Source organism: Canis lupus, chromosome 12 (genome assembly GCF_048164855.1).
Source record: "Canis lupus baileyi chromosome 12, mCanLup2.hap1, whole genome shotgun sequence".
In the NCBI taxonomy this organism is placed as follows: Eukaryota; Metazoa; Chordata; class Mammalia; order Carnivora; family Canidae; genus Canis; species Canis lupus.
In genome coordinates, this window is record NC_132849.1 from 57,393,907 (window position 1) to 57,409,831 (window position 15,925).

Below are 15,925 nucleotides of genomic sequence, written 5' to 3' on the forward strand. Positions count from 1 at the left end.
ATATGTTGAAAATTGAACTCCAATTAAAAAATAATTTAAAAAAAGAAAAAACTGCAGCTTTACCACTAAACTAAACTAAACTAAATTAAAAAGCAACCTAGCTGAACAATAAGTGTGCATTGGGACCAGACTTCCTGTCTGAATAGGACCAGGACAGTTCTGGAAGACACAAACTGTATTTGTCCTGTACTGTCTGAGCTCTGCTTCTGTCTTCTCAATGTGGGATTGTCTTCTTCACCTCATCTGTCAAGACACGCGTTATCCTTCAAGACTGAACTCAAACGCCCTCATCGTTCTTTCAGCAAGAAGGGAACTGCCCCTGTAAATTCCCGAGCACATTGTTTTGAAAGCGAAAATGCACTTTTATTATTTTTGTTTTACTTTTTTAGTTGAAGTCCACAGCGTGTATAAAACCTTAAAATAGAACTTTTAAAAGTTGTTAGGTTGCGACAACTACCAAATCTGCCCAGGACATCACGGCCTCTTAGATAAATACTAAATTCGATAGGCTTCACCATGCGCATATTTTACAAATCCTATTTTTTTAAAGTTGAAATCTTTATTTTGAGATGATCGTACATTCACAAGTTATTCTATGAAGTAACACAGGGAGAGCTTGTGTTTCCTTTACCCATTTTCATCCGATGACCTGCGGAACGAGGGCCCAGCAGCACGACCAAGAGAGACAACCATCAATGCCTCTGACTCAGATACCTGGGTTTCACTTGTCCTCATTGCGTGTGTCTATTTGGTTGTGTGCAACCTTACCACGCGGGAAGGCTCACACCTCCAAGGCCTCGGTCAGGATGGTGCAGTTCCAGCACTAGGTAGGACCAGCCCTCCCGCTGCTGTCCTGTCGTGACACCCGGTCCCTCCTGCCGCCCCTCCTGCACCCCCTCCCCGGCCCCTGGCAACAGCGAATCTGGTTTCCCTTCTATCGTTTTGTCAGTTCAAAAATGTGACCTACCGGACCCAACGGGGTGTGACCCTGAGACTGGCTTTCTCATCTGAGCACTTTCCAGAGCTGCAGTCGTGTTGGGATACGGCTTCGACCACTCGGTCGAGTTCCTTACGTCTGCCATGCTTCCGTTTCCTCACCTGCAAAATGGGGACAATCCCATCTATGTCACAAGGCTGCTGCCTGCAGCTTGCACTGTCGTCATCTGTCACGAGGGAGCTGCTGCTGCCATCGGTCTCGTCGCCTTGACTCCTCGGGCGCATCGGACGGTGAGCCCCTTGCGCCTTCGGCCACACCGAAGTCCTGGCCCCGGTCCTCGCGGCCTTGCTGGGCGGGGGAGGGGCTGCAGCTGCAGGACGCCGACCGCAAGGACACTTTGAACTGAGAGGGGACGGCCACTTAGAGGAAGGCACTGGAAGATGGCGCTGTACCGGGCTGGCCTTGCTGGGGACCTGGGGACGCGCGGTCACAAAGACAGATGCTGGGACAGCGTCAGGGAGAGGGATGCTGGGAACAGCCTCAGGGAGGGGGATGCTGGGAACAGCGTCAGGGAGGGGGATGCTGGGAACAGCGTCAGGGAGAGGGATGCTGGGAACGCCCCAGAGAGGGGGATGCTGGGAACACCCCAGGGTGAGGGATGCTGGGAACAGTGTCAGAGAGAGGGATGCTGGGAACAGTGTCAGAGACAGGGATGCTGGGAACAGCGTCAGGGAGAGGGATGCTGGGAACAGCGTCAGGGAGAGGGATGCTGGGAACGCCCCAGAGAGGGGGATGCTGGGAACACCCCAGGGTGAGGGATGCTGGGAACAGTGTCAGAGAGAGGGATGCTGGGAACAGTGTCAGAGACAGGGATGCTGGGAACAGCGTCAGGGAGAGGGATGCTGGGAACAGCCTCAGGGAGAGGGATGCTGGGAACACCCCAGAGAGGGGGATGCTGGGAACGCCCCAGGGAGAGGGATGCTGGGAACAGCGTCAGAGAGAGGGATGCTGGGAACGCCCCAGAGAGGGGGATACTGGGAACGTCCCAGGGAGAGGGATGCTGGGAACAGCCTCAGGGAGAGGGATGCTGGGAACAGCCCAGAGAGGGGGATGCTGGGAACGCCCCAGGGAGAGGGATGCTGGGAACAGCGTCAGAGAGAGGGATGCTGGGAACAGCCTCAGGGAGAGGGATGCTGGGAACAGTGTCAGAGAGAGGGATGCTGGGAACAGCCTCGGGAGAGGGATGCTGGGAACACCCCAGGGTGAGGGATGCTGGGAACAGCGTCAGAGAGAGGGATGCTGGGAACAGCCCGGAGAGAGCTGCTCCGCTCAGGGAACCACGACCTGTCACTCCCTGTCCACCGAGGCCTGATTCAGAATTTTCCGTGTGAAAAGGGACAATCCCGAGATGTTACAGAGCTGGACGCTACAGACAACAACTGTTATTAATTATTGGAGAAGTTTAGGTCTGATGGATTTTTAATCTCATTCAAAGTCTACACCGTCTGTGGAGAGCGGGTGAAATGCTTTGTTGTTCCATCCAAATCCCCGACGGCCGCTGTCGAACCTCCAGCGCACGGCCCAAACCGGCGTCACCTCTGCAGTTAACTGAGCAAATATTACAGGATCCATTTGCACAGGGATGCGCTCCGGCAGGTCCAGCCCGCTCGCCGCGTGTTTGCTCATCCCGGGGGAGCCCATCCGGCACTTTGAATGCTTCCCCCACACAACACCTCTAACCGAGCAGGAGCAATCTGATCCCCCAGCTGGAGTGATGTAAGTGGAATTAAATATTTTTAAATGATGTCTTGATAGTTGTTGAAATTCCTGAGGCTCTGCTGTGACTTGACAGCTTGGTAATTGCTAATTCGCTTTTATGCTAATTGAACTGGATCCTTCTTGACAGTTTTCATGTTAAGCTCTGTGACTTGCCATGGAGTCGGGGGCTGCTCCCACGGCCCCCCGCCCCGGGCGCCCCAGACAGGTGGCCGAGGGCCGGCATCTCACACAGGCCCGACGTGCCGTAGGTTCACATTCCGGGAGCGAAACCCTGTGACGGGGGGTGTGATTGGCCAAGAGGGGGCTAGCGATCCTTCGCCCCACAGACACCCCTTGGCCGCAGTCACTGGCGGCCGGCTCAGTGGGGAGAGCAGAGGCTTAGAGTACAACATATTTGGGTTCAACTAATTTCTCTGCCATTTACCAGCTGAGTGACTTTGGGAAAACAGCTTCACCTCCCTGGGCGTGTTTGCTCATCTACAAAATGCAATTAATGTATCTGCCTCAGGGTGCTGGCATATTTGGAGAATTAATATGCTTACGTTTTTAATTATTTTTTTAAAGATTTTATTTATTTATTCATGAGAGAGAGAGAGAGAGGCAGAGACACAGGCAGAGGGAGAAGCAGGCTCCATGCAGGAAGCCCGACACAGGACTCGATCCCGGGTCTCCAGGATCACGCCCTGGGCTGAAGGCAGATGCTCAACGGCTGAGCCACCCAGGCGCCCCAAGAATTAATATGTTTAAAGACCCGTGGCTGCGAACTTACGGCACGTGGTATTCAAGAGACACCAGCTCCATGTTTCTCCTCTTACGCGATCGGGACGCTGTTTTCCGCTGTTTTGTTCCATCCCTTCCTGTGCTAAGCACGGAGATGAGCAAGCAGGGCCTCCACCTGCAAAGGTCTACGGGGCCGCAGGGGCAGGGGTGACGCGGTGGCACTTGCTGCCGGTGAGGCTGAGGTCCGACTTCTCGGGGGGCCCTTGGCACCCGGGGGGCAGCGAGGAGGCCGTCAGGAAGCCTTCGTCGTGCGCGTCTCTACCCTCACCTTCTGTTGCTCTTTCCGGAAACAAATCCTCTCCTTCATCTCCACACTCAGTTCTGGGGCAGGAAATAGACCCACAGGCGAGCATCTTCCTTGTTTCCAAATGTGCTTCTTCTCACAATAGGAACTTGGAATAAAATCGTGTCACGTGGAGAAGTCTAGCAGATGACCGCACACGAGCATGAAAGCTCCCTTCGTATCCTGCTGTTCATCATTTGGGTTTAGGGGTGCCATTTGCCAGAGGTGGCAGAAAATTAATTTTGGTCAATTTGGGGTCTCCTCCTCCGCCCTGGGGAGTGTCCAGGTACCAGGGGACTTAGTACTTGGTGTTCCGTGTCCACGTGGATGCTGCTCTGTCTCCGTTGGCCCGCATGGAGGGCCCTGGAGGTCGGCTTGCCCAGGAAGCCTCCCCACGGCAGGGATCTGCCACTCTTCGGGGCCGTCTATGACCAGGTCACTCTCGACCGCAGGGCCAGCCGCTCCCTCGTTGGGTCCTCCTGCCTCAGGCCTCCTTGGCAGAGGGATCCCACACATCTCCGTGGGGTTTGGCTTAGACCCTGGCCTCTTTGATTGCACTTGGTTGCAACTCTGGATGTCTCCTCACTTGGAACAGAACCAGACTCTACACCTGTCTGTAAAGCCAGCCTTGACAATCACTTTGGGGCAAAATGTAGGAAATAAGGCACTCTCTTCAGACCCCTTCTTTCCACCACTGGTTCCCCCAGCAATAGGTTCATTCCAAACAGAAGAAAATGGGCTTGCTGTCTCCTCGTCTTGCTCTAGGCAGGCTTTCTCTGTAGCAGGTGCATGCACTGTGTCTCCGGAGTGTGGGTTCGGGGCGGGAAGAAGGGGAGACCCAAGAACCTCCTGCAACTCTCCCTCCAGTCTACAGCAGTAAACACACCAGCTTCACATTTCTCCTTCTCCAACCACTCGTTTCTCCTCATTTTCTATTTTTAAGAGGTTTTTTAAAATGCCTGGGATGATTCTTTTTTTAAGATGGAAATATAAATCTTCTTGACACAACGTGGAATTTTAACCACAGAAAAGAGCACAGCATCTTCCCAGAACATATTTTGAGAAGGTGGCTTTGCCTCTTCAATCAGCATTTTCCTGGGGAGCTCCCCCCCAGTCCTTCCTCCACCCCCACTTCTCAGCCAGGGCCCTCCTCCCCCAGGAAGCTTTCTCTGGTTGCCCAGGAAGCAGGGGGGGTCTCGTGTGTGCAACCTTGCAGCACCCCCTGTCTGCACCGCTGTCTTGGTCTCTGCTTGGACTCCCCAACAGAACATGACAGACTAGGGGGCTTGTGCAATAGAATGTTCTGGAGGCCACAAGTCTGGTGGATTCCGTTTCCGGTGAGATGGCTGCCTTCTCCCTGTATCTCCATGTGGCCTTTCTTTGGTACAAGCACATTCTTACACAGCCACCAATCCTCCCAGATCAGGACCCGATTACTCTTTATCCTTAATTACCTTCTAAAAGCCTTGTCTCCAAACACAGTCACATTGGGGTCAGGGCTTCAGTCTCTGGGTCTGGAGGGACACAACTCACTCTATAACGATTGCCCTCAAGTCCTCTCTGCTTTGGGGATTAACTCCTGAGCCGCACACATGCCTTCCCATTAGCTCAGCTGCTCTCGGGCTCCAGCAGGCAAGTGTTTGCTTCCACTATCCAACCTCACCCCATGCCAACCTCTCTGGGGTGGCTCACCCGCCAGCCCAGGTACCTCCTCCCCTTTCCGGTAGGAATTCCTCACTCTGACTGCAGGCGATAAAGCCCATGCTCCTTCCAGACAGCTGGCCCCAGGCTTGTCCTCCCCCACCCTCTTCCCAGCAGGTGGACTTCAGGGTCTGGGGGCGGGAGGTTCTCACAGTTTAGCATCTTGATTAGTAGAGTGAGCTCCAGGGCCCAGCAGGCCTTCTTCCATGGCCTAGCTCAGCCACGAACCAGCCGAACCAGCCGGCTGGCCACACAGCTGCACCTGCCCGGCCACACTGGGTTTGCTCTTTAGAAGGAGGACAATAGCCCCACCTCACAGGGTTTGTGGGGGCCAGACTAGGTAAGTACTCTGGACTAGGACTAGCTTACCATTCTCCCGTTTGTTTGGGAGTCATCCTTGAGCTGCTGGTGCGCTCACCGTCTGCAGCCGCCCTGAGGGAAAGCAGACCTGCCTGCTTGGGTGGCAGTGTTTTGCATTTGGCACCTCCTGGCAGGCTCCCCGAGAATGCCTATTTCCTGCAGGACTTTCATTTTAAGCTTCGGTGAGCAAGGAGCTAACACCATTGTCTCCTGACCCCCTCCTGCACCCTCACTGTTTATACATCACTCTGGTAAGCGCTGGAGTTTATCCATCGAGAGAGGGATGGAATCAAGGCTGGGGAATCTCAGGGCTGCTGTTAATGTCACACCTCGTTTCACAGCCTCTGGGTTGCCCTGTGTCTCCTAGTCAAGCAGACAAGACACGGATAACTGAGCCTGGCCCGCTGCTAGCCCTGCTCCGGTGCTGTTGATAGAGGCCATAGAAGAAGTCCGGGTTTTCTGGTTCCCTTCTGATTGGAAGCAGAAACAATATTGGGGTTTCTATCCTGGAGACTTTCCCTGGAGCGCTATGTTAGAGACACCTGTTTTTACATTTTAAAAATAAGTTTATTTTGGAATAATTTGGAGGTTCACAAAAAAAGTTGCAAAGATAGATTACCGAGAGTTTCTCCCAATATCCCCCATTAATATCTTACATTGCTGTGATCCCTTGGTCAAAACTAAGAAACTGAGGGGCACCCAGGTGGCTCAGTTGGGCAAGAGTCTGGCTTCAGCCTGGGTCATGATCTCAGGGCCCTGGGATAGAGCCCCACATCAGGCTCCCAGTTCAGCGGGGGGGGGGGGGGGGCCTGCCTCTCCCTCTCCCTCTCCCTCTGCCCTTACCCCTGCTTGTTCTCTCTCTCTCTCTCTCTCCTTCTCTCTCAAATAAATAAAATCTTTAAGAAATCGACATGGGTGCCTTGCTGTTAACTAAAGCCCAGCCTTTATGTGGATTGCACCAGTTTTTCTATTAATGTCCTCTTTCTGTTCCAGGATCCAGTCCAGGACACCACATTGCAGTCAGTTGTCACATCTCCCTGGTCTCTGCTCTGCAACAATTTCTCAGTCTGTCTTTTGCCCCAGTTCCCATTCCCCTGCTTCCTTTTTTGTTGTTGTTGTTTTGGTAAAATATGCATGACATAACAGGTATCATTTTAACTATGTGTAAGTGTATGATTCAGTGACATTCAGTCCATTCACAGTGTTGTGCCGCTCTCACCACCATCCCTTTCTAGAACTTTCTCACCATCTTGAATAGAAACTCTGTACCCGTTAAATACTCTTTCTTCTCCCTCCACCCAGCTCCTGGAAACCTCTCTTCTGTTTCCCATCTCCAGGATCTCCAGAGCAGAATGATACGAGTTCTCTTTTTGTATCTAACCTACTACACTCAACATCGTGTTCTCAAGGTTTATCTATGGTGTCGTATGCATTAGAATTTCCCTCATTCTTATAGCTGAATACTATCCCTTTTTATGTACATAGTACACTTTGTCTATCCACTCTTCTGTTGGCCGACACTTAGATTATTTCCACCCTCGGGTGACTGTGAATAATGCCGGTGTAGACATTGGCGTACAAGTGTCTGATTGCCTGCTTTCCGTTCTTTAGTGCAGGGACCTGGAAGTGGAATTGCTGGATCATGTGTCCAACTTTCGAGGAGCTGCCATACTGTTTTCCACTTTTCTCTGCCATGATCTTCATCATGAGGAACTGGCTACGTATTCTGTGGAACAGCCCGAGTCTGGTTTTGTCTGATGTTTTTGTCATGATTAAACTGGTGTTTTGTCTTCTTGGAAAGCATATGGCAAAGGTGAAAGGCCTTTCTCACCATATGGCATCTGAGGGCGCCTGCGCTCCACCTGACACTGCTGGTGATGTTAACCTTCCTCAGGTTAAGGCGATGCCTGCCCCCCTTCCCCACTGTCTCTAGTCTATTCTTCGGAAGTGAGTCACTAAGTCTACCCACCCTCAGAGGAGAAGGGTGAACTCTACCTCCTGGACGGGGAGTATGCACACATATTCTTGGAATTCTTCTGTATGAAGGACTCGTCTCTTTTCCCATTTCTGTACTTATCTGGGTGTTTGTTTATATCAGTATGGACCCGTGACTCTACTGGATACTCTGAGTTGCAGTCTAGGACTACATTATTTATTTTGTGGCTCAAATTGTTCTAGCTTTTGGCTCTTTCAAGTGGCCTCTGGCCTCCTGTGTTCCTTCAACATGCCCCATCCTTTTGTTTTCTGAGCACTGCTTTACCTTCTGGTAACTACAGAAGAGTTTCAGGCTTATCTTGTGTTTTTCCCTGCTCCATCCCTAGAATCAGGCATTTCTCCTGGGAGCCCTGGTTCCTTTTATTGGAGAATCCTACTTAGAAACCGGGCTCTTGGCTCTGGGTATAAGATGCCTGATTTTTGAAGGAGAGCTAGTTGACACTTATTGACTGCCTTTGTCACCAGCAGATGCACCCCGTGGCCCCGGCAAACAGCTGTCAGCCATGATGAGCACAGACCAAAACCATTATTTTCTAAAGCAATAGATGTTTGGTGCAAGACTTGTCTCATCTTGGGGGATAGATACCTGACAGCCTCACTTCTCAAAGCTGCCCATTGCGGGGCAGGGCACAGGATGAAGAAGGGCATAGGTGCCAGAGCTCGTGTTATAAAGGGTTAAGCTGAGTTATTTCAACACATCTAGGTACAGGCAGGTTGCAAACACCCCCACAGTTACGCCAATCTGAGATGTGGGCAGCAGGAAGGTTGATCTCCCTGGAACATGTTGGGTTTAGGGCCAGGATGGTTGTTATTCCAGGACAGGGTGGAGTACAGGCTTGAGTACGTAAAGGTAGACAGGCTGGAAGGAGAGATGACCTAACTCAAATTCCAACCAACGAGCCTTCAGTAAATATCCTTGGAGGGCTATGGGCCAGAGAAATGGAAGCTGGGATCATCTCCAAAGATCCAGTCTATTGGTTGTCATGTCCAAGTGGGGCCTGGCAGGTGGGCAGGAGGTAGACCCACTGTGTGAGCTCGGATGGGAAGGTGTGGGAGCTGGTGCTGGGAGGCCAGAGTGCAGGATAAGAACCGGTGCTCAGCAGCGCCTGGGATGGAGCCCCTGTGCTGTCTCCTCTCTGCTTTCTGCCGGGTATGGGCTGAGGCAGGCGACGCTGGGGAGATGATGGAGCCCAGCCCATGGGCAGGGCCCTGAGGAAGCTGAGGTGCCAGCTCGCCAGGCTGGCTCCAGTTTCCTGTCTGAGGAGCTGCCTCTTCTTCGGCAAGAGAATCCGAAGCCTACACTATCCCCAGCGCATCACAACATAAAACTTACAGAGGTGCCCACATACGTCAGTGGCAGAAGACGTAGGTTCTGTGACAGGACTTGGTGAATTTGGGTAGTGTAATTTGGTTTGCTATATATTTAATCTGCACAACAATGAGAGCTGTGTAGAGGTTCATTATGCATAGATTTGGTTGGCTTATGCCCTAGAAATTGTCTAGTGCGATTTTTAAAGTTTCTCATTACAGCCAAGCTCCCTAGAATCATTGCCTTTGTTTTCACAAATCTGGTAGCAACTTTGGTACTGAAGGATTCTTCCTTGGCCTGAGAAACAGTTTCTGATATTGAAAAGGAATGAAATCTTCCTGACATTGCTCGTGCCTGGGCTATAGCATAACTTCTGGAAGGGTCTGTGAATTATTTCTCAGCAGGATTGGCTGGAGCTCGTGTAGACTGCACTGTGGAACTGAGATAAGAAAACAATGAATTTGTCATAATTATAAATATTCTCTACTTGGTTTTTCAAATGCAGATGTAAAAGAAAGTCTTTTGTCTAATATATTTACAGATATGTTGTTAAAATCTGACTGTACTGTTAATATTCGTTCTCCCATTAGGTCATTCAACAAATATCTATTTTCAGAAAACCATGCATGTGTTCTGCAGAGTAACTGTGTTTGGTGCTGGAGAACGAAATGGGTTGGCTCCTGCCTTTACAGGCTGATGGCCCCGAGGGGTAAATGTGAATGGAGGTCTGAAAACAGAGGGAAGGTGAAAGGAGGTGGAGCATGAAGCCAGGGAGCCCCAGAATTCTATCTCTGAGCCCCTTGGCTGACTTACATCCAGACATTAACCAGATGATTGGGTGATGATTCAAAATGGTGAACTGAGCATACGTATTTACCTCTCCTACCTCCAAAAGAGCCACTGAAATGTTATTAAAGAAGTATATAATTAATCATAAAAAGGAGCGTAGGGTGAGGGAGGGCTCTCAGAAGGCCAGATAGCTTCATGGGTTTCAAGAAAATGGATAACAGACAGGAAGAACACTGGTGATGGAGTCAAGTGAAGGCTGCTATGAGAATGGGCCCAGAAGCGGGTGCCGTGGAAGGGCAGCTGTTCCCGCCCTCAGAGCTGAAGTCATCTGAGATGTCAGGTTCTTGACCACAGGACGCCGTGTGACCAAGGGGTGGAAGTGTTCATTGTAAGGGATTCGAGAGAACAAAGTAGGCAATGTATATTGTTTAAATAATTAATTAATCTGACAAATATTTAAGAACCTGAGAAACTTTTCCCCCCTGCAACATTTGACAGGGGACCGGGGCATCTGAGTTCCCTCTCAGACACACACATTTTGAGCAACAGCCTTTATTCCTTCATCAGGGAAGTGGTGCCATCAGTTTTCTACAATTTTTGTCTACATCGTGCAACTATTGCATTTTGATATATATGTCTTCCAGGCTGAAATGAAATGCAATCAGCCAGTAAAGGCTGAAGTTTAAGGAAAGGGTTTCTAAAAACCTTAATTTCTCCTGCCCCCAAAGAAATTCTGTTAATGTAATTGAGCACTTTTACAGAGTGAAAGAACATGGTGATTTCAATAGATGCATTAAGAGCATCTGATAAAATTTAACATCCACTTATGACCTTTTTTAAAAAGAAAGAAAGCTGAGCACCAAAGATTCAGAAGAAAGCATCTTTAACCCAATAAAGGAGATCTAAAAAAAAAATCCTACAGATACCATCTTACTTAATGGTGAAGCATTAACGTAATTCCTGGTAAAACTCAGAAAAAAAAAGCCAGTGATACCCACCCCCACAGCATAATTTTATGTGGTACGAGAAGTTCCAGCCAGAGGAGTAAGAACAGGAAATAGAAGTTTTAAAGATTGGAAAAGAAGAAACCAAACTGCAATTTTTTTTTTTTTTTTGCAGATGATATGACTAGTATGTAGAAAAGAAAGAGATCAGACGATTAGAATTAATGAGAGTTCAACAAGATACTAGATTAATTTTTAATTAGAAATTGCATTTCCATATGCCACACATAAGTTGTAAAATGTCATTTAAAATAAAATACCATTTACAATCACTGCAAAACCAACCAACCAAACAAAAATAAATCCAGCTACCTAGAAATAAATCCAACAAAGATATACACAATTTTTGTGGCGAATATGGCAAAATTTACTGAGTGATGTTAAGGAAAGCGTACAGCTACGTCATGTGTCTTGACAGAAAGTCTCCTCTCATAAAGTTGTAAATTCTTCCAAAACTGATCCATACATCTAATGTAATCCTAAGAACCCCAATAGAATTTTTCCTTAAACTCTAAAAGATTATCCTAAAATCTGTGTGGAAGAATAATAGACTGAGGACAGTTAAGAATTCTTTGAAAGAAATCCATACTGGAGTGGGGCAGGGTGGGGGGGCCTTGCCCTCTGGGACCCTGAATGTGTCATACAGCAATGGTAACTAGGGCAGTTTTGTGTTGACCCAAAGATGGACAAGCAGAGCATGGACAACAGAAATGGAGAGGCTCCTGAGAGAACATGATGTTGGCAGAACTGGTCCTGCAGTTCAGTTGGAGGAAGGATGGACTATCTGATGAGTGAAGTTGGGGTAGTTGGTCATCAGACATTGACTTCAACCCCTATACAAAAATTGTTCTCAAGTGGATTAAAGACTTAAGTGTTAAAGTAAAAACTTAGAGAAGATATAGAAGAATATCTTTACAGTCTCAGGGCATGAAGGGACTACTTAAACAAATCCTAAAGCAGAAGATCGATACATTTGTAGGATTCAAGGAATATTGTTCTTCCAAAGGCTATAAAGAAATTAAGAAGATGAACCACAAACTAGTAGATGGTATTTGCAACATATAATTGATGAAAGAGCTACAACATCTAAATATTTCTAATAAGGCACAACTATCTAATACCAAAAAAATAGAAAAGTATTTCCCAGAAGAGGAACCACAAATAGCTAATTAAGAATGAAAAGAAGTTGGGGTGACTGGGTGGCTCAGTCAGTTAAGGGTCTGCCTTCAGCTCATGATCTCAGGGTCCTGGGCTCCCTGCTCAGCAAGGAGTCTGCTTCTCCCTCCCCCCTGGTCCCTCTTCCACTCGTGCTCACCACTCTCTTGCTCTCTCTCTCAAATAAATAAAATATTTTTAAAAAGAATGTAAAAAAGCTTAACCATATTAGCAAATAAAGAAATGTACACCCCAACCATTATAAGCTATCACTTAATATCTGCCACCACCACCCTGCCCCGGCCCTGCAGAATGACAAAAAATTAAAGTCTGATAAGATAAATTGTTAGCAAAGGTGTGGAACAACTTTTTTTCTATTGCTGGTTAAGGGCTAAAAGTGGTACAATCACAGAACATTCCAAAAAGAAGAGGTTGGGGGACCATGGCTCGATGTTGGAGAGAGATGGGGGACGTGACACTTTTTGATCACTCTTGACTCCTTTTATTAACCATGTGTGAATACATATTTCCTCTCTGTCCCTTTCTCCTTCTCTCATATCCAAACATTTTGTGGATGTTAACAGAAACAAAATGTAGCTGTTCTCTTTCCAAGTTCAGCCTCTTGATATGCACAGGTGTGTGGATGGAACCTCAGAGGGACCGCACAAGAACACACCAGGTGATGAAGCAGAAGACTATTTAGAGGGAGGTTGGTCCCCAAGGAGGTGTCAGGATGTGTCCTACTGATAACTATGTTAGAAAGCCTGGGCCTGGAACATTTCCCACTTCTGCTCTGTGGTGTGCATGTGTCACCCCATCTGAAGGGCTCATCTGTGTGTGAGCTGGCTTCTCCCACCCCCCAGAGTCTGCTCTGGAACCTTCTCTGAGGCCAGCTCCTTGGTCAGGGTTGGTACAGAGGCAATTGTCTGTTAACAAGACCTTGGGGAAAGGCTCTCTCCGGTCCATCCTAGTTGTTTGCTTTGTTCCTTTTCACAGCAGATCACATTGCACAGCCCATGGTATTTACAAAGTACATTTCTAGTTCTCCGCCATGGGGTCCCCAAGGGTCCCTGGGAGGGTGGGTATGAGGCCAGGGTGGTTGGGGGATGTAGGGGAAGGGAAGGGCCAGCTCCGAGGAGCCTGGGATGTCCTTGCAGGGACTCCAGCATCCCAGAGGAATGGAGACTGGGCCAACCCGAGGCAGGAAGACCTGCTTACCAGCCATCCCCAGGACCTGTGACCTGCTACCTGTGACCTGCCACCTGTGACCTGCCACCTGCGACCTGCGGGAGGTGATGAGGCCAGCTGAGTGAGAGCTTTGGGGGGCCCAGAAGGAATCAATGTTTCCTTGGATCTGTGACAGTTGACTTCTCCTCCCGGACCCCCTACCCTTGACTGCCTCGAGAATGAGGCCTCTTACAGCAGTGGTTCTGGTCAGGTATAAACGTGGGTCCAAGCCTGGCCACGCACATCCATCATCCCCGAGAACGGTGGCCCAGGTGTGGCATGGCCTGCAGGACATGCCACGTACAAGCCCTCGACCAGGCCTGAAGCTGAAGTCCAGCCCCTGCCCCCACCGGGGTCTTCATTGACCGCTGAGATGGGCTCCCTGCTCCATCAACTGGAGATTTTCCGAAGTTAAATTCAAAGTTGCTAGTGGTTTTGAGTCACCTTTTCTTCTTTTTTTTTTCAATAGCGACTCTTGAGTGAAAATTAGGCTGTTGTGTGGGTGGCTGTGAAGGGTGCCTCATTTCCACATCGGAGAGCTACCCACACAGCAGATTTTGGTAGCACTTGAAGTGGGACCTGATTTTGCCTCTCAGCTGCTATATTAAAATAAAAAGCCCTTAAGCTGATTATAAAGATACCAATTTAAATGTATGGATACCATTTCCGTGAGGGAAGGGCTGTCTTCATTGATTCTCTGAGACCTCATGTCCCCTGCGGGGGTGTGTGTCACACCTGCCTTCTAGCACTCTCAGCAGGGAACAGCCCGGGGCCGGGACAGACCGGGTGGCTGTGAAAAGGGCACTGGACAGAGAATCAGGTAGCTGAGCCTTGGGCCCAGCTCTCCGGCTAACTCGCATCCCATTCTCTGTCCACGCGGCAACATTCACACCTGCTTACCCAACTGACCACGTCACCCCAAGGACTGGATGAGCCATGGGTTGGCATAACTCCCTGCGCCCCCACTAAGCTGTCCTTGGTTTATCACTGTTGCTCACTCCCGAGGTGTTTAGTGACTGGGGGACAACCAGCTGCTCCTGCTTTTGTCCCATGCCAAATTGTCTTTGGGTTCCTTTGGAAGAATCCCGGGCCTTTACCACTTTCATTCAGCCTATTGAATAGCCTCTCAACTAGTCTTGTCTCCACTTGGACACCAGGGGAAAAGAGAGGATTGCTGGAGGTGGTCGGAGAAGTTGAGGGAAGCCACAGTCCTCGCAGGAGGAAATCCAGCCATCCCCAGTGGGGGTCCGTGGTGGAGGAAGCTGTAGCACCTGCCCCCACCTCTGCTCTCTGCCAGGGATCTGAAGGCCACAGTGGGATGGGGCGAGCAGCGGACCAGAGAATGAGTTAAAACAGGCAGGATCTGGCCCTTTCGGTGGACCTTTCTCATCACCAGAGGGGCTGAAAGGTCAGGAGATCAGGTCATTTGGAAGCTGCTGCCTTAGTGAGGAAAGGACACAGTTGGTGGGAAATGATGGAGAAAAGCAAAACCATTCCATGGTGATTCCTTTCTTGATATGCTGCTCATCAGAGTGCAGGGGTGCGCCCCTGCCATGGCAGGTGCTCACTCATGCTCTGACCTCCCAGCAGCCCCCCTGACCCAGAAATTAGTGGTGCTGTTCTCACAACGGGGAGCACTGAGGTCCAGAGAGGTCAGAACCTCGGCCAGAGCTGCACAGCAGGCCAGGAACCAGCAGAGAATGGAATACAGACCTGTCAGACTCCAAAGCCCAGCCTGCCAGGATTGATGCTCCCTGAGCATCTTTTATGCACCTTTTGCTTTTCCTGGGTTCTCTCTCTTCCAACTGGGAGGCCACCATTATTACATTACTTTACCAGGAAAGTCCCCTCCAGAGCACCGTGCTGGAATTTTGAGGCTGGCGTTAGTCTAACAACAAATCCAATTTTCTCCCCAGACTGGCCAGCCGCTCCATCCAGAGTCCTGCAAGATTGCTTAGCAGTGCCCAGCTGGGCAGTGTGGCCGTATGCCCGCAGACCATGATTTCTTTGGCCTTTGGGCTCAGCTAAAATGCAGTCCTCTGACAGCTCTTCCCTGCTTTCGGAAACTGTTCTCACCTCGAGCCCTTGCTTTTTGGTCTGAAACCACAGGCACCTTGAGAGTAGACAAAGAAGCCAGGCCCATTCCGATGACCCTGGCCCTCCCTCGCCCCCGAGAGAACTGTTTCCACAGGACCTTCCTGCCGGCCCTCTGAAGATGGATTGGGGGCAGCATGGCTACAAAGGAGAAACATTCAGTCCCGAGGATGCCATTTTGAAGTCTGTTAAAAATAAATGCCGAGGCTCTTTGCTTTGGTAAGTGTCCTTATTGAAAGCTGGTCCCGTTGCTTTGGGGCGTGGTGTTGCAGAGCCACTGCCCCATCCAGGGAGGGGGTCACAGTCCCCAAACAGGGTGCGTGGAGTGCAGTCATGGAGGCTGCTGGTAGGGCCTCTCGTTACAAGCCTTCCGGCGTAACATTTTGCTTTTAAAAATAGAAAGCATGCCAATATATCATATGTGCTTCAAGGCACCGAATTCCCAGAATTAGTCTTTGGTTGTGCTTTGGTGGCGTTCTGGAGATTCCTGGAGTCCTTCTGGGCCCTCAGAG

At 49.7% G+C, this 15,925-nt stretch overlaps 2 long non-coding RNA genes across 5 annotated transcripts in view; one reads left to right on the forward strand and one right to left on the reverse strand.

The window, feature by feature from the left end:
• LOC140601746 (uncharacterized) overlaps positions 1-4,854 on the reverse strand; it is a 41,498-nt gene extending 36,644 nt beyond the window's left edge. For 3 of the 4 annotated variants that reach the window (XR_012004797.1, XR_012004798.1, XR_012004799.1), the window contains exon 1: positions 968-4,854. This is a non-coding gene — a long non-coding RNA (uncharacterized lncRNA). The remainder of the gene's footprint in view (positions 1-967) is intronic. The other variant, XR_012004800.1, reaches the window with a different exon arrangement.
• On the forward strand, positions 1,999-15,640 carry LOC140601745 (uncharacterized). Its single transcript, XR_012004796.1, has 3 exons — positions 1,999-2,713; positions 13,250-13,384; positions 15,236-15,640. It is a non-coding gene; the product is annotated as an uncharacterized lncRNA (long non-coding RNA).
• The last annotated feature ends 285 nt before the right edge of the window (positions 15,641-15,925 follow it).